General features: G+C 46.6%; 1 protein-coding gene across 5 annotated transcripts in view; it reads right to left on the bottom strand.

The window, feature by feature from the left end:
* The window catches only part of CHL1 (cell adhesion molecule L1 like), a 128,886-nt gene extending 110,499 nt beyond the window's left edge, over window positions 1–18,387 (bottom strand). The window contains exon 1 of one of the 5 annotated variants that reach the window (XM_054515977.1): window positions 18,212–18,387. The gene's annotated coding sequence lies outside the window, so the exon portion shown is untranslated. Of the gene's footprint in view, window positions 1–17,861; window positions 17,961–18,211 lie in introns of those variants that run through there. The other 4 variants (XM_036390720.2, XM_054515975.1, XM_036390718.2 and 1 more) reach the window with 4 other exon arrangements.
* Between the last annotated feature and the right edge of the window lie 618 nt (window positions 18,388–19,005).

Raw genomic sequence — 19,005 nt, 5'->3', positions numbered from 1 at the left:
AAAGTAGACAGCAAAATAAATAAATAAATAAAAATCAATGTGCACTGTACTGGTTGTTTGCGAAATTAGACAATTAATTCTGTGTAAACTAACCTATCAGGAAGGCACACTGTGGGGATTCAGAGAGCTGATATTGCAGTACACTGGATTAGGAAAGAATGCTTTAATGAGATCCCTGGAGAGCCTCCATGGACTTGGACCGTCCTCTCCAAAAGATCATTTTTACCCCATTTAACTGCCAGCGTGTTCTGTCTCTGATACACACATGAACAAAAAGAAAGCAAAAAAAAAAAAAAAAACCCTGAAGAAAACCTACAAATAAAGAGCACTATTAACACAATGACCAGGACCAATGAGAATGGTTCTTTTCAGGCTCAAAAAAGACATTATGTCATTTTCAACACATAGGAGCCATCAGAAAGAACATCTGTGTATTAAACCCACTGCACTTAAAGCCATTTACAGCCAGAGGAGCAGCAGCATAAAGAAAGCTTTTACACACAGGAGGGTGTAAAAAAAACTATAATAACAATAATAAAAAAATAAAATCACATTGTGCTCACCAGAACAATCTGCAACCTGGCTTTTATTAAAATTTGGTTTTTCTTTAAGTAAAGACCTAGTGTGTGGAGCTTGCCAAGTGCAATAAATGCCCCAGTTTAACGTGATTTTTTCAAATAAACTGGAGAAAACAACCTTGAGCCCCAAACCCAAAATGGCTGTATTTCAAAATGATCACTTGCTGTAAAATAACAGCTGGGAAACAGCAAGGCAGAATGTTTTGGTGAGGAGCTGAGCAGTAGGGTTAGAAGCTGCTCTTCTATTTGCAGATTCTCTGTAAAGACATGTACAACCACATTTATGCCTTCAATCTCAGCAATCAATACTCTCAGCTTTCAGAAAGCTTTTCCGGGGAAGCCTGTGGATTTTTCTTACTCTTGTCTGTTTTGCAGAAGTGTTCCTGCAACTGAGGCCTGAGATCAGAGGGGAAAAAAACCCTGAAAATTTGAAATGAAGTGCAAATAAATAAACAAGCCAATAGAGAAACGCTTGGAAACATTTAAGCCAGCCTGTAAATTAAGATGAATTCTTTTCTCTCCAACTCTACTAGCAGACTTCATGCAAGGACCAAGCCTCTGCCTCAGCAGCAGAAGGTGCTGGACAGCTCTAACTGTGAGACCAATGTTTATTTCCAACAGCGCCATGTTTTGGAAAATCAGCAAGTTTGGGAGTTCATGGGTTAAGGGGTTGATAGGAACACTCAGGGCTGAAGCAGGAATGAATGCGAAGCACCTGAATCCTCACTGGGCTGCTCCCATTTCACCTGGCCGGCTGATGACACCCTGCCCACGGGACACCCCAAAAGCCAGGCTGGGAGAAGCCAGCAGGAGAATTGCCATGGACAGAGGCTGCTCCCCCAGGGGAGTGCACTCCAGCCCGCTCTAATCACCCCTAATTGATTTTACACCGCCAGCAAACTGAGAAAGAGTTCAAATACAGTCTTTGAGTCCTAATATTTACACGGGCAAACATTTGTTTATCTGTCAGCTGTGTAATCCCAGGGCCTCTGCAGAGCCTGGGACGGGCTCTTAAGTAGCTTTCTCCAGTTTTGATTAGCTGACTGCGGAGCCAGCCCTATAAATATTCCTCACATTTGCACCCAATGGGCCGAGTGTTTTGTTGAGCAGACTAATTGGTTCACAACCCCTGCTAAGTATCAGCCCTATCATCCCCCACTGCCACGGGCTACGATCATCATTAGCCAAGTGACAATCTCCTGGAGAATTTGGGCTCCTTAATCTCCCTTCTCCCCGAGGACATCAGACTTATTATGGGTTAAAGCTCTCCGAGTTGGCTCTGCTCCTTTCCTAGGCTGGATGCTCAGCACTGAAGGAAAAACCTCCTGAATGCGGGGGCACAAAGGAAATTTGTGGCCACATCTCAAAAAAGGTGATCCAGAGGGAGAGATTTTGGTGCAGGGAGACAGACCCTGCCTGTCATACATGTCTGCAAATTCATTGTTTCTAAGAGATGTATGAATTAACAGATGCCAGGTGGAAACAGTCCTTGATCAACACCAAACCACACTGACCCCAAAACATCCTGGATGGGAAAATTCCGGGGGCTGCAGAACTCCTGAGAGCCAGCAGTGTTGGGGACAGGAGCACCAAACCACAGTGACCCCAAAACATCCTGGCTGGGAAAGTTTGGAGGGTTCTGCAGAACTCCTGAGAGCCAGCAGGGCTGGGGACAGGAGCATCAAACCACAGTGACCCCAAATCATCCTGGAAGGAAAAGTTCTGGAGCTGCAGAACCCCTGAGAGCCAGCGGGGCTGGGGACAGGAGCAGCGCAGAAGGAGGAGCAGAGCAAGAGGTCAAACACAGGCCAAGTGCTGGAACAAAAGGTGCGAAAGAGAATAAAGGTGGGGAGATGAAAGGCAGACTGTGAGGAGATGTCGTGTCCTCAGTCAGGCAGAACCCACACAAAGAGAAGCAGCTCCAGGCAATGCAGACCTGACCTGGTCAGGGCTGGGACAGGAAAATGGAGATCTAGGCAAGGAGGTTCCTCTGTGCTCTGTTTCATCAGCAGGAAAGTTCTGTCTTTAACTTGGGACATCCTTTCACACTTTAGATCCTTTCATGTTTTTCATCCTTTCATGTTTTAGATCTGGAGTGTTAAGGGGTTTTGTTGGGTTTTTTTTCCCTTCCAAAGCCATACAAATCACAGACACCAATTTCCTGGAATAGCTGAAAAAGGCCCACCACGATGAAGAGGGACATCCTCTCCTTATTGCACCTCTCCCCATGCAAAATGAGAGCAAACGCCTTGGCAGGGACAAAAAGCCCTTCCTGGCCCTCTGAATTCCTGCTTGGACACCAAATTCTTCCTTTTAAGAACCCCTGTGCTCACTGATGCTGGGGACTCACCTGATCAGTAAGATGTTAAAGCACCAGTCACCATCTGGAGGTGAAAGGGAAAAGGTAGAAGGGAAAATCCAGCTTGGCCTTTCTGAGGTTTCCAGAAGGGAAAAGGTTGTTAAAGAGTGAATAAAAGCAGCTCAGTGATGGACAGAACCTCTCTTGTGTCCAAATTTGTTGTACCAGGCAATAAACTCAGGCTTTGGTACCAGAGCTGCCCCCTCCCACCACAGCAGCCCATCTGCATGGAGAGTTTTATTTCTCCTTGAGCCACGCTGAGAAATCTCTGCAATTTGGAGCTTTGGAAAGCCTCCACATTCACATTTAATTTGAAATTATATCCTCCCTGTCAAAAAATGCCTGGGGAGGCAAGTCACTTATGAAAAAAGAAGAAAAAAAGAAAATATAAATCTGAATCTTCTTGTCTGCTCTGAGTGTTAACATCAGCCACTGAGAGTGCCAAAGACAGGATGAAGTTGTTCCTCAGAGAGGAGCACCCAAATAAAACAATATCCCAAAACAGAAGGAATCTGAACCACCTCTCAGGTGACACCTAATTATTAATTATTAGAAAGAAATAAACTTTAGTGTATGAGCTTTCCAGCACTTCTCATGTGCCCACACAAGGCAAAAACCTGATTATCTTTATAAATAGAAGGTATAAATGCATTTGTATGGGAACATTCATGAAAACACATTATAGGTGTGTAATATCAAATTTCAAAGTTCATAGCTCAGGAATAACTCGAAACATTTCATATGCTCCACATTCAGCTGCTTCACTTGTGTTTGTTTCCCTTTCAGGCACATCAGATGTTGATGTACTCTGATTATTTTCAGGGAAGATAAATGTGAGATCAGATTCAAGAGCCCAAGGCTAAAGCCACTGCCTGTTGCACAAAATGGTTTTGAAACAAAACCAAAGATATATCTACAGATCTATCTCCCAAACTATTTTATTTTCATGTACTGCCACCATGGTTAAACAACTCTGTGCAAAACCATGCACACACAGTAAATTAACTAATTGTGTGCACACACATATATATACAAACATAAATATATAACCATAAATATATATATTCATAAATATCTATTTTATAAACACTTTATCCACTCAAATTTCAGCCTGTTCAGAAATGACCAGGCCACTCGGTTCAAAGGAAACAGTGGAAACCCTTGCAGGAGACAGTCACAGGATCATCCATCCAGGGAGGCATTAATTTCCCATCCCTATATTTAGAAGCAACCTATGATCTAAAACACGAGGCTTCCTCAAGGGGCAGAATGGATTTGTTTCATTTGATGTAACTGAAGTTAAATTCACCAAATAGCCCCTGGCCTTCAGGAGGCTGAAGGAGGAGAGGGATTCAATTGGATTCTCTGCTTTTCACAAAAATGAATAAAAATCACTTCAATAGGAAGCATCTGCTCAGCAGCCCAAGGTGCTCAGGATGCAACTGAGATGAGGATTTTGTACAGAATGCCTTAGAAAGGGCTAAAAGAATTATTAATAATAATTATTAGTAATTTAGATGCGCTGGTTTATTTTTGCCTGTGACACAAAGCAGAACTGCACTCAAAAATTAGAGATGTAAAAAGAACTAAAGAAAAAAAAAAGGAAAATAATAAAAGTCCCTTTAAGAAAGGAATGAGAAGAATCCTCAGGATTTCATGTACAGATGAAGTGTTTCAAGGAATGGACATGACAGACACAAGTATTTATGAAAACAGGTGAGACAAGGTCAAAGAGCCACTCCAATGATCACACTGGAATTAAGACACAGCACGTTTAAAACAAGAGAGAAAATCACCATAATTACCTTTGTGACCTGTCTGACACAAGAAAAGTTATTGATACAAAGGGCAGGATGATTAGGGGAATGATGAGGTATTTCAAGTGCTAATAATGATACTTTCCCAAGGCAGAAAAAGAATTTATAAGGGTTATTGATCTCATGTTTCAGGATGGAAGTCAAGCTGGAGTGCTTGGGAAGAAGGGAAAATAAAAAATAAAATAAAATAAAAATTAAAATAAAAAATAAAATATAAAAATAAAGTGAAATAAAATAAAGTAAAGTAAAATAAAATAAAATAAAATAAAATAAAATAAAATAAAATAAAATAAAATAAAATAAAATAAAATAAAATAAAATAAAATAAAATAAAATAAAATAAAATAAAATCTTTATGGGACAATTTGCTCCTTAATTGTGATGAGGGTTCAGGGGAGGAGGGAGGAAGGTTTGGGGCTTTTCCCAGGGTGTTGAGTCATGTGGTATTGGTTACTAACAGAGAGAGGATTCCAGCTTAATTGGATCTTTAATCGGATTGAATAGGGTAATTCCTACCTCTCTGCATTCCTAATGGATGTCACTATGGCAGGAGTTAAATGCTGAAGGGCTGCTCTGATTTGAGAGCAGCTTCCAGGGGATCCTGGGGCAAAGACAATTATTGGGATGTCCACTGAGAAAGAAAATGATCATCAAGGTGGATGTATTGCAGCAGGATTTTGGAATAATCACTGCCCACTCAGCCAATTCTTGCAGGTAGGACACACATCCTTTCATCCTTTGCTTTGTATTTTTTCCTCCCAATAAATCAGTTTATTCCCATTTAGCAGCTTTCCTAGTTCCAAGCAGAATATGGGCATAACCAGCCCAATTCCACACTCTGGTACTCGGTGCAAAAGGTCCAAGGCAGAAACAGAGCTGCAGGTAATTGGAGCTCTCATTGAGCCCAAAGAGTTGATGGTTTGGTTAAATAGTCCAAAGAAAACATGTTCCTATTTCCACTGGAAAGATCCTGAAATAGTGACTCTCTTCCAGTCCAAAAACAATGCAGGGAATGTTGCTGAACAAAGGGAGCACCTTTGGGATGGGGTTGTGAAAAACCAGCACTGTGTGAGTGGTTTCCCTCCGCATAACCATGACAGAATATTCTCTGCTGTGGAGGTAAAGAGGAGTTTTGGAAATTTTTCTGGAAAAGTGACTTCCAGTCCTAGCTACAGAGCTCCGATGATAGCAAAATTACTGACAGAGTTTAAGGCAACTGTTTCACTTCCCTGAGAGCTGAAAATCCACAGGAAAAAAAAAAACCAAAACAAAAAGCAACAAAGTTACCTGGAGCATGACTGCACTGCCCCACAGAAAATACACAATATCAGGTGTAAATTAATGATTAGCTCATTATTAGGCACTGCAAGCAGTTGTAATAAGAGTTATGTTTCCTGGAAAAAAGGAGCGTCAATCACTGCTCTGGTGAAACAACTTCAGAGGACAAACAAACAAAGGGAACACATCAAAAATCCTGAGACCACCGAGGGCTCCCTGTGGGATTTCCTCGGTGCCTTCAGTTTCAGCTTTCACACTTCCCAGGCTCTGCACTGCACTGGTGTGTGACTCTGAACTCCACACACAGTGTCAGCAGCTCTCTCACAGCTCAGTCCCACAGAACAATCCTTTTCCAGCCCAGAACCAAGGACACCCCTGCAGCTTCAGCCCCAAAAAGTGCCAACAACAGGGAATGGAGGGGAGCAAACTGGGAGGGTGGGACTGCATCACCTGGAGCTGGAACTGGACAATGAACCCCAACATGGAAATGGACCAGAACTGATAAAAGTGTGAGAACTCCTGATCTGGGGCCCATCTTGGATGGAGCCATGGCTGGGCTCTTGTACTGTCCTTTGAAGGACACACCTTCCTTTATTTTAATAAATAAATCCCATTATTTTAATAAATAAAGTATTTATTTACACCTATTTATTTTAATAAATCCCTACTTTATTCCCTTAACTCTGTTCCAGGGAGCCTCTTTCCATCCTGAAAATTTGGTTCAACGACAGAAATACAAAGTTCTTAATTTCCCCTAACTCTGGTGTGTGTAACACTGATGGCAGCAAAGTGGGGGCACACAGGAGACCCCAGTGCCACCCCAGTGATGGATGGGACACCCCACAATGCCCAGGGACACGGGACGTGCCCTCTGCTCCAGGGGAGGGTGGCACAACCTTGGTGGGATCCCACCCTGGGTCCATCCCTGCTCTTGGCAGCACCATCCTCTCCCCCAGCACCACAGCTCTGCCAAAAGCCCAGACCACGAATAGGAGGTTTCTTTATCATCATTAACACAGCCCAGAATCCAAAATTGCTGTTTTGACTGGGAGACAGATGACTCCAGCTCTGCCAACACCCAAGGTGCTCTCAATGCCAAAACTCACTTTGCTCACACATATGCTGTGATACTCTGAAACAGAAGCTCTGAAACTCCTTTCTTTGTCCTTCCAATGCTTCTATTCCTCCTTTTTGTGCTTCCTCATTCCTCCCTTTTCTTTCTTCTTCCTTGACTGCCCTTTCAATGCTCACACATTTTTAAGGCCTTTGCACCTTTCTGTACAGCACATTCTGTTGTGGTTTTCCCTATCCTCTTCAAAACATGTCCAGCAACTCATGTTTGATTGTGTCACACAAGGTAGCCAGTCTCCATCACAGTTCATTACAGTGGTTAATCACAGATTTAAAAAAAAAAAATTGTCTTTAATGTCTAATTTAAAATTGTCTGGCTCCAGCTTGCAGCTATTGGATCTGATTTTTCTTTTCTCTTCTTGATTAAAAAGCTGGATATGCTTTCCCCATGAAAATACTTGTCCCTGTAATCAAGTCCCCTCTCAATCCTCTTTTTGATGAGCTAAGCAGATTGAGCTATAAATCTCTCACTGCAGGGAATTTCCTCCACTCTTCAAATCAATATTGTGGTTATTTCCTTGACTCTCCAGGTTTGTAAACCCTTTCTTTCAGCTGTTGACACCACAACTGACCCTGGCTTTCCAGCACTCTCGTGGATTCAGATAAAATCCCTGTGTGAAAGGATCCTATTTGTCCTTCATCCTGCTGAGCTGCCCCTGGACCCCTGGCAGTGCCCAAGGCCAGGCTGGACAGGGCTTGGGACACCCTGGGACAGTGGGAGGTGTCCCTGCCATGGCAGGGGTGGCACTGGGTGGGATTTAAGGTCCTTTCCAACCCAAACCATTCCATGATTCTGTGAAACAAGGTTGCTGCCAGTTCCACACGCCAGCCTTGTTGGGATTGTTTGGTTTTGACTGAGGTTTCACAGTATCCCACATCCAACGGCAGGAAACCCTGACACCAACCTCAGTTATCCTCATTTATCAAACCTGCAACTCCTCCCTTTCCAGAGAGGCCTAAGTTATCTCTATTCTTTATTTTAATTCATTCCTCTATCAACTTTTCCATTATTTTTCTGGGATTGGTGCCAAGCTCTCCAGACAACCATCTCTGACCTCTTCTGCTTTCCCCCTTTGCTCATGGGCTTCTCCTGCATTCCTGCAGAAGATGCACTGGATAATGGAGCCAAAACCACACTGCCAACCTTGTATGGCCCAACCTTTCCCAAAGACCATAACCAAGACTTTTCCCAACAGATATTGACAATCTCACCTCTCCCTCCCACACCACTCCTGCCCACCCATCCCAGTTCAGCTGTCACACAGGTACCAGAGATGCCAAATCCATGGGCAGAGAACAACACACACCAAAAAGCCAGCACCAGAGCCTGCTCAGGAAAACTCTCAGAAGCCTCAGTGCTCTTTTCTTCAGCATAATTTTGTAAATTTTATAAATTTTTGTAGAATTTTATTTTTAGGAGAATTCAGCTTTGACCCATCTATGTATTTCATCAGAAACTGGAGTGATAGGCTTCAAATTGAAGGAGTAACGGGTTCAAAGTGAAAAGAGGGGAAATTTAGGTGAAATTGTTCCCTGTGAGGGTGGGGAGGCCCTGGCACAGAGAAGCTGTGGTTGCCCCATCCCTGGAAATGTCCAAGGAGAGGTTGGACATGGCTTGGCTGCAACAAGAAGATCTTTAAGGTCCCTCCCACCCCAAACCCCTTTGGAATTCTGTATGACATGAGCTCAGTGAGAAGTTTGTTTCCCAGGAATTCCCTCCCCCCAGGAGCACATTTAGGATCAGAAATTGATTGAATTTCAGAGGCAGCCCCTGGCTGGGTGATGCTAAGTGGGCTGGACAGGCTCCCCTCTCCAAGGTGTGCCGCAAATCGCCGGATTAGCGGCTCCGGCAGCGCCCGCAGCCTCGCCTGTCTGACATCATTTACCTGGCCTGAAATTACAGTTCAATTACTGCAGCAATATCTCATTCAGGCAGAACAAAGAAAGGGAAAATATGCAAATGAGCACATTTAAATTCACTTAATTTAAGGGCTTAAAATTTTTAAGGGCGCGTTCCCTCTCCGGGGACATTTGGGTTCAGGGATTATAAAATACATAAAGCTATAAATGGTTAAATGGGTTGTCATTGCCTGAGCATCCAAACTTTGCATACATTATTCTTTTCAGCAAGTGCATTATGTAATTAGCAGGGAAAATACACAACATTCCTGACTATATCCTATCCAGGGATAAAAAATTTGGTCAAACCACCCATTTCAGGGAGCTTTGTGCACAGACAGGCTCAGCATACATTTTGGAGGATCACAGTGGAATAGGTTTGTAGGGAGAATGCTGCTTATCTGCTGAATGCAAAGATTATTCCAATTTTTTTTTTTGTGGTACACATGATAAGATTGTGAACAACCCTCCAGGTTTGTTGCCTGTTGTGGTTTTCATGGTTGTTTTTTTCCTTTAATGAACGCTGAGGCATAATTTAATGCACCAAAGATGAAATTTTCCTCTTGCTATGCAGCTGGAATTCTGTGAGGTTTCACTGCACAGGGATGTCTGACAGGGGGAATGGCTGACAGGGAAAATGTGCTGCTCTGGCAGGATAATGAGGTACAGTGCTCCAAAAGGCAGCATCCTGCTCACCGGGAAGGAGAGGGAGAAATTCCCTTTTCTTTAGGGGCTGCATCACCAAATAATTATTACAAAAAAGATAGAGAGGGATTACTTACCAGGGCATGTAGTGACAGAACAAGGGGGAATGGATTCAAACTGAAACAGCAGGTTTGGATGGGATTTTGGGAAGGAATTCCTCCCTGGGAGGGTGGTGATGCCCTGGCACAGGGTGCCCAGAGCAGCTGTGGCTGCCCCTGGATCCCTGAATTGTCCAAAGCCAGGCTGGACAGGGCTTGGAGCAACCTGGGATAATGGAAAGCATCCCTGCCATGGCAAGGAGGAGGGAAGAGATGATCCTTGATGTCCCTCCCACCCCAAGCCACTCTGTCCCTCTGTGATTACCTTCTGGTGCCACCACACTGACTGCACTTCACCTTTAGTAAAGCTTTGTTCTGTAATCCCCCTCCAACAGCTCCATTTTCAGCAATTCCCTGGGATATAATGCAGAGCTGGAGAGGCAAGCCTGAGCCTCTCCCAGCAGGTAAGCACTGTCTGGACAGGAATTAGCCAAAAATCAGGGTGAGCAGAGCCCTGGGCTGAGCTCTGCACACACACAGGCAGCAGGGGGGCTGCAATTCCACAGGATCAGCAGAGATCATAAAAATCCCAGATTGAGGTGGAAGCCTGAGTCCAGCCCCACGCAGTCAATGACAGAAAGGTGCATTTGTCATGCAGGTAGTAAACCCTGAGCAATTACTGTGGATTTCAGTGCTAACCCTGTCAGTTTAATGGAGCAGGTATGGCTTAGCTCTGTACAGCTGGGACAGCCCTTTAATCACTGCTCCTCCTTACCCTACACAGCACCCTTGGCACTTGTGAGGCTCAGAAAACAGGAATATTCAGGGCTGTTTGGCTGGGTATTTGTTCCCAGTCAGACCAGGAGGGACTTGAGAGGAGGCAGAGTCACAGAGCTCCCAACTCTGCTGCCTGCAGAGCCCACGTGGATGGTGGAGTCTCCAAAATCCCAGATGGCTCCAGCCAGGGAAACTCAATCACCCTCAGCTGAAGCAGCCTCATTTGTATCAGTCAAGGAGCTGAGCCATTACACCTCCTCCTCAAACTGCTTAGGCTGTAAATGAGATTTTCATCACTCCTGGGACAAAAAGCTGACTCTGCTGAGGTCACTGGGAGTTTGAGCATCCATTGCAGTGGCGCCATGACTTCACCAGTGCTCTGCCTGGAAGTCACTGTGGATCATCCTTAAAAAATGTGAAATAAAATCTGCCACTGGAACTGGCAGATAGCAGCAGTTCAGTTCTGTGCCATTTTCTTCTGCCCAGATGCAACAAAAGGAATATTTATCTCAAAGGAATGGGGATGGTAATGACCCAAATTACTGCAGTTTGACCAATGCCTTGGCAGAACTCAAAGCAAAACTGAATACAGCTTATTCCTGTAAAACTGAGTAATAATAGAATAAAATAAAAATTCAGACAGGACCTCCTCTGACTTACAACAGAAATCCTCTAAAATCTATCCTCTCAATGAAGTTTTACTGGAACAAAGTAGAGTGATATGAAAGTGAAAAATAAAACACTGGGCCCTTATTCAGTAGAGCACTTGAGCAATAACCCAAATTTTCGGTAATAAGTTCACTGAACTCAGCAAACATATTGTGGTTTGGAGTGTTTTGCTTACAAAGAAGTAAAATCAACAAAATGAGACAAACAACCATGGATGCAAGTGTACACACAGACCTGGATCAACCAACACAAACTGCCCCAGAGGGAAGGATTTTAGTGATGGACAGACAGACCTACAGGATCAACCTTGGGAAAAAACATGTGGCTGCTTCCAAACCTACAACCTCTTCTTACTAACCACTCTCTGATTTCTGTAAACTGCAAAAATAATGGTGCATTCTGTAAAAATGCACGTGTTTAAACAAACCTCATTGAGTTAATCACTCCTTTAGCTGAAAGAATTGTTAGAGGTTTTCTAATAGAAAAAGAAAAATCTGCCCCCCAATAATAATTTCCCTTTCCCTATCAGCAGAGCAATCTTTCATCATCAGGACTGATTTGATTTGAGCACTGGGGGTGCACCAGGCATTTTTTCCTGAGACATTTTTCCGGGTTTGCATCGGGTTTAATGCTGGAACAGCACGTGACAGGACAGAGTGCTGCATTTTTCAAATCTCCTTTAAAGCTGTGGGAAGACTCTCCTTAAAGGCAGCCCTCTCTCCTTTCAAGTGCCACACAAGCACAGCAGGCAGCATTCAAAGCCACCTCTTCTGTGTCAGCCAGCAGGGAAGGCTGACAGGGAATTGCTTGTGTCACACTCCAGAAGTCACCAAAGCAGACAACACTGAAAGGTGGATGGGCCCAATCCTGCCTTTTTTTCTTTTTTTTTTTCTTTTCCTACTCCTCTGAGTAGATTTCTGCCTTTCCCATTCATTCCAGCCAGGATGCTGTTCTGAATAGTGACTTAAACCTTGCAGAGTCATCCCACGGGCCTCCCAAGAAATGGAGAAGCTTGAAATGAGATTTCTGAAAGTACCAAAATCATCAAGCTGAGCTGTATTGGGAGGTCAGGGGGCTTTGGCTCACTGCAGTGTTTGGAGTTCTTGGGGGCTGCAGCCTGGTGCTCTCACTGCTTGCCTTGTTTGTAATTTCACTTTGTGTTCTCCAGGAGGGCACAGAGACTCCCCAGCCACCAGAGCCCCTTCACGTGTGCTCATCCCACCTTTAAATCCCTCTCAGAAGGAGGGAGCTGGGGCTGTTCAGCCTGGAGAAAAGGAGACTCAGAGGTGACCTCATCACTCTCTTCAGCCTCCTGAAGGGTGACTGTGGTGAGCTGGGGTCGGTCTCTTTCTCTGGACAACAACAGACACAACAAGAGGACACAGCCTCAAGCTGCGCCAAGGGAGATACAGGCTGGAATTAAGGAGGAATTAAGAATTAATTCTCTCTTCACAGAAAGAGTGGTCAAATACTGGAATCATCTACCCAGGGAGGTGGTGGAGTCACCATCCCTTGATGTGTTTAAAAAAAGACTGGATGTGGCACTTGGTGCCATGATCTGGCTGAGGTGTTAGAACATGGGTTGGACTCGATGATCTCAAAGGTTCCTTCCAACCTAGAAATTCTGTGATTCTGTGAAATGAGCAGCCCAGGTGCTGCCTTTGATGCTCTCAGGAGGAAGAGGACGAGGAGGCAGCATCGGCAGGCAGGGACAGTGACACAGGGCCAGGCTGGGGACCAAAAGCCCTTCCAGAGGCCCCTTGGTGCTGCTCTGAGGACAAACACCACGGCAGTGCCACCTTTCCACTCCTCCCTGGCAGCAGGGACACTGGCAGCTCTGCTTTTGGCACAGGGACAGCCTGGGCTGTCTGGGGTCACCTGTCTGCAGCCTGGCTGGGGAGCAGCTGGTGAGAATCTCCTCCAAAGCTGCTCTCTCACAGCCACAGCCCTGCCCAGGCTCCACCACTGCCTCAGGCAGCATCCAGTCAGTTCTGCTGTGCTGAAAGAGCAGACCAGGAGCAAAGGTGGGGAGGGATCCAAGCAGGCTCATCCCTGTCCCCCCCCAAACTCCTCTTCACCCTCCCTTAGCCTGAATCACGCCCTCACCACACCTCTGATTTAACTCTGTCCTGCTGCAAGACAGAAAAAACAAACAAAAGAAGAAAACCACCTGAAGTTGGTAATTTCTTCAAAAATGGGAAAAGAGAGGACTAGCAAGGATCAAAAGAAAATAGAAAAAGAAGCCCTAATGAAGAAAACAACATAATTTTTGTCCTTCTTACATGGAACAGGATCTGCACTTGGAAATCACACGGAAAACCACGAGCTAGTTAAGCTGTAACAATAATCACTACTTTTAATGATAAACTGTTCTCCATCCACATTTTTTTTTTTAATCTTCACACGTCCAGGTGCAATGAAGGAAGAAGGGAACATCTGCTAGGGAGTGCTGAAACCCCAGAAAATGACATCAGCCCAGCCATCCCTCAGTGTGTGCTTCATGCAGGGTGCCTGGACACGCTGGGAGGAGAAACCTGAGGCACCAAATATCAGCAAGCACCTTCATCTGTTTATTGTGCAATCACTAATCAGCATCTGGGAATGCAAATGCACTCACACAGGTCAATGAATAAAACAGAAGAGAGCAGCTAAGGGGAAAAAAAAAAAAGATGCTAAATAACAACAACCTTGAGTTTTGAGCACTGACTTTGATAGACAGAAACAACAGGGGGAAAAACAACCCACAGCAAAGTCAGCCAAGCTCACAGGACTTCCCCTAAGCTCTTCACCTGAGTCTGCCTGAGCCTAGAAGGGCAGTTAATTACAGGTACACAGATTATGAGCTGCAACAATCTTAGCCTAGGAACAGTGACAAGGAGCTGGGATTTGGTTCAGTGTGGTCTCAGCAGTTCCTGTGGGCATTGCCACAACCCCCCTCTAGTCCTACACACAGTCAATTATTCAGTACCCAAGTTCTACAGAAGTACCTGGATTCCTTTTTCCCATTCAGAGGGAAGAAATCTTCACTGCTGTTTAATTCAGAGTGAAGAATGCCACGGCACCCTGCAGTTCTCCCAGCCCCAGCAGCCTTTTCCTAGGCACACTTTCAGCAGGGTGAGGATTTGTCTGTATGAGCAGAGCTCAGGAGGGTGGAGATAAGCAGAGCAAAAGGGTGCTGGGAGCCCCAGGTGCAGCCACCCACACTGCAGAGCTTTGCTGCAGCTCAGGAGGCCACGGGTGAAAAGCCCCTCAGCAGCTGAAGAGCACAGAGGGAGCTCCTGAAATATCCACACTCACCCTGGGGGCTCCCTGGCCCTGGAGCCCCAATAGAAGCACAGAGAGTGGGGATGGGACGGTGCAGGATTCCCTCCCAAGGTGTGCAGCACACCAGGGGGAACAGAAAAGAGCCCTCTGACCAAATTACAATTCCTTGAAGCCCGTGTTGGTGCTCCAGGTAGATAATCATGGTAACATCAATCTTCCTTCTGCTCTTTGAGCTGTTCCCTTCCCCAGGAAGATCTGCTGAGGAGCCAGGGTCTGCTGTGAGGAGAAGCCAGCAGAGCTCCCCAGCCCTGTGGGCCCTGGGATAATTCAGACCACAATCACACCACACGTTCCTGGTTTCGTTACAAAGTGGAGCTCAGGGGAACCCCACAGACCTTGGAGGATCTCACAGCTCGTAACAGCACGAGGGGAACCATTCAAACAGCACCCGGTGGATGAATTTCTTTGATAGAACTTGTCCCACTAATGATTTGGGGTTTTTAGGAGTCTAACTAAAATTCATCCACCTGGTGGATGAATTTCTTTGATAGAACTTGTCCCACTAATGATTTGGGGTTTTTAGGAGTCTAATCAAAAAAGGACAATTGAAACTTGTTATAAAACACTGAGCACATCACCACCCGAATATGGCACAGGATTCCTGCTCTGTTTTCATTCCCATGCTGCTCCCACACCATGTGCTGGGACTCCAATTTTCATTCTCCACGATTTAGGGTTGTTCTAGGGCGGGCTTTGTGCTAGCAAAGAACCCATGATCTGTAACAAAACTGAATTTCTACTTTGCTGGACAAATATACCCAAAGAAATTGTGGCATCTTGGCGGGTTGCTAAGCAACCAAGAGCTCCAGTGTCACTTGTTTGTGATCAATTCAAGTCATTCACAGGGCTCTGAAACACCAGCTCAGGAATTCCAACAAAATCTGTGCCTTGGGAAAGCCAGGGGGACTTCCTGACACAAAATAACACTTTCTTTCCTCGAAGATAAACTTTGTAGATGTTCTTTTGATCTGTGTGATATGTTAATCCATTATTCTTAACGTACTGCTAATGGGAAAAGCTATAATTAACTAACTACAGCATTGTAATGCGTGCAAGATAAACGGATCTAATTAGTAGTGTTTAAAGTAGTCCCCGTCCTCTCCCACTGGGGAAAGGAGCAGATCCTTTCTGATCACAGGAGCAACTGTCCCCAGCATCGTTTTCTGTGAAGAATAAATTCCTTTTTGTTCCATTTTTTCCCTCCCAAACAGAAGTGATGAAGTAAATTTTTACTGGCAAACAAGGTGGCCCCAGTGCAAGCCACTCGAGGTACACATGCAAGCTGTGAATAATGTAATCTTTCATTTAAATAAGGCTTATCTGTTTGCTTTCTTGGGGTGAAGAAGTGGACCGTTATATTTTCATGCATGAAGTTTAATTACTGAAGTAACTCATACTAAATGCCCACAATAGCTGCACTCACTGAGTTAAATGTATATTGTTGAATACACATTTATTATGTACAAATAATAAAGCCTCTTTATTTCAGCCTTATATTCAAGATTCATCCCATCCCTGTTTTGATAAAAAAAAACTATAATAAACAGGAAGAGTTTAAAAACAAATTGATTTCCAAGCTGTGTGCTGCATATGGCAGAATTTCAACTTCTTGATTGCTGGCAGGTGGTTTTCTTACTGAAGATATTTAATGATAATTTCATATACACTGGGCAGTATTTCTAAAGAAATTACCTCCTGCAAATCTCAGTGTCCTATCCTGTCATCTCATTTTAATGTCACATGATCTGGACATGTAGTTCCTCTGCAAGCCAGACTCCACTGACAGCAGATGCTCAGCCTAAATGAGCACCAGAAACTGGTGAACCAGAATTTCCTCATTTTTAATGACCCATTGAGAGAGAGAGAGGGCTTTATTTGGCTTGGGTTTCTTTGAAACACAATGAAAATGTATTACTTTTAAGCAAGAGAGAAGCGATAACACAGCAGGAGTTGTGCACTCTGGTATCTCGTATCAGAAGATAAGCAGAGGCACGTGGGAAGCAATGGCCAGAGGATGGCAAGCACAGCTCCAACGAGGTAACATTTCATGTTCATAAATGGCTAAAAAATACATATTTATTCAAAGTACAGCTTCTCACCTCCTCTCCTTTCCTCGGACCTAGATCTAAAGTCATCACATTTATTACTTATTGCATGTGGAATGGGATTTGGGGGGAGCTACACAGCACATATCAACTCAGTGACACCAAACCTTTTGGCAAGGACACAGAAACGCCACCTGTCACCACTCTGGTGAAATATTCCCAGACCACATTTCAAGCAAAAGGATTCCCAGGTAATGCTGAACACCTGTACATAACCCAACAAAACACAGCTCAGTTCCTTCCTACCCCAAGAGAAGCCAAGCATCCCTAAGGATGGAAGCGGCAGATGCAAAGCCCACGTACATTTGCTGTGTCGGACTACAGGAACACAGAATCTCCTTGGGCTGCGTTGCCAAGCTCCCCGATGCTCTCTGATCATGCAACACCAATCGATAACACACAGCCCAGACACCGAGCCCAGCCATTCCGGCAGCTCTCCCGCAGCGCAACACGGGGAATCGCATCGCTTCCCAGGGAAAAAACCAACCTGGGCACCTCGGGAATTATTTAGGAACTGCAGCGAAACCACCCCGAATCCTCTCTGAAACCATTCGGGAAGATGAAACAAGTGTTTGTCAGGATGCAGGACATCAGGGCTCGCAAACTTGAGCCCACCTAAAGCAGCACGGGACTGAGCCGCCAACCCCCAGCCGAGCCCCCGGACCATGGCTCTGTCCCCTGGTCTGTGACTCTGTCCCCTGGTCTGTGGCTCTGTCCCCTGGTCTGTGGCTCTGTCCCCCGGTCCGTGGCTCTGTCCCTGGCCCTGCCCCTTGGTCCGTGGCTCTGTCCCCTGGTCCGTGGCTCTGTCCCCCGGTCCGTGGCTCTGTCCCCCGGTCCGTGGCTCCGTCCCCCGGCTCCGCAGGGCTCCGCACCCCCGAAACTTCCCGCGGGCAGCGGCTCCTCCGCCCGGGGAGCCGAGTGCGGGGAGAAGGGGCCGGACCGGCTGCCCGGAGCCCCCCGAGCCGCCCCCCGAGCCGCCCGCTCGGGCTGAGCCCGGCTCCGCTTCCCATCGCTCCGCAAGGCGCCGCCGCTGCGGGACCAGGTGCGGTGCCGGCAGCAGGAAAAGCAGTTTTCAAACCAGAGCGATAATAATAATAATAATTAAAGAGGGCTTTGGGAGCCGGGCAGGGCAGCCCCGAGGCCGGACACCCCCGGAGCCCTCCCCGCTCCCCCCGCCGTACCTTGAGCCCGGGCGGGCCGAGGGGTCCCGGTGGCGGCGGCGGCGGCTCCGCAGCCCCGTCCCAGCGCTCCGGATTAATCGCTCCACCCCGAAAAAAAAAAAAGAAAAAAAAAAAAAGGGGGGAGGTAGGGGGGGGAGGGAAGGAGGGGGAGCGGAAAAACCCAACGCAACCACCCCAAAGCCAGCCCCGCTCCACACCCACGAGGAGGGAGAGGGTCCCTCCGTGACTGGCATCGCTATCTCCTCCGGCGGAGCTTGCAGGCAGCCATGGCAACGAGCCCCGCGCTCCCCACAGCCTCCCCCGGGCCACAGCCACCCCCGCCCCGGCTCCGGCCCCGCTCCGGGTCCCACCTGCCCGATCCGAGCCCCCTCGGCCGGAGCCGGCGGCGCCTCCGGCCCCGCTGCTCCGGGCGGCACCTGCGGCTGCAGGGAGGGAGGGAGGAGAGCGGGGAATGAGGGGAGCCCCTGCCCGCCCCCAGCCCGGGGGGGCCGTCCCGCAGCCGGGCAGGTGCCCCCAGGGCCGGCCCGCCCAGAAGCGGCGCGGGAGGAGCGGAACGGAGCGGCCGAACCGACGGGACCCGGGATGCTCTCGCTCCGCCGAAACCCAGGCGAGGAGGAGCTGAGGCGCTGCCGGGGAAGGGACGGTCCCCGCCTGCTCTCACCCCTCTCTCGGGTGCAGAATTGTCGCTGCTTTTCAGGGGAAAGGATGGAGATTAAGAAAACCGCAACTGGGTTTAACCCTTCCCCCCTCACCCCTACTAAACCCTCATGTACCCAATCATCCCAACAGCAAACCTCGGAAAACCCTCTTTTCCTCGTTTCTTTTTTTTTTTTTTTTTTTTTTTTTTTTGGGGGGGGGGGGGGGTGTTTTGTTTGTTTGTTTGGTTTTTTTTTTTTTTTTTTTTTTGTTTTGTTTTGTTTTTTGGGGTTTTTTTGGCAAATGCCTCCCAGTGTGCTGTCCGTGACCACAGAACCAGCTCAGGTTCATGTGTGCGCTTGAGCACCCGGACTCTGCCTGGGCGCTTCATGCTCCGAGCCCAGCCTGGGATGGGCTAAATCTTTAAGTGATGGGCAAGGACAGTCGTCACAAATCTGCCAGTCATTGTCTTAAGCACTCCGTCCCGAGAGGTGGGCAAGGTCAGACA

Source organism: Molothrus ater, chromosome 11, assembly GCF_012460135.2.
Source record: "Molothrus ater isolate BHLD 08-10-18 breed brown headed cowbird chromosome 11, BPBGC_Mater_1.1, whole genome shotgun sequence".
NCBI classification, from domain to species: Eukaryota; Metazoa; Chordata; class Aves; order Passeriformes; family Icteridae; genus Molothrus; species Molothrus ater.
The sequence above is the reverse complement of the archived record's forward strand: the minus strand, read 5'-3'. Positions and strand labels throughout refer to the sequence as shown.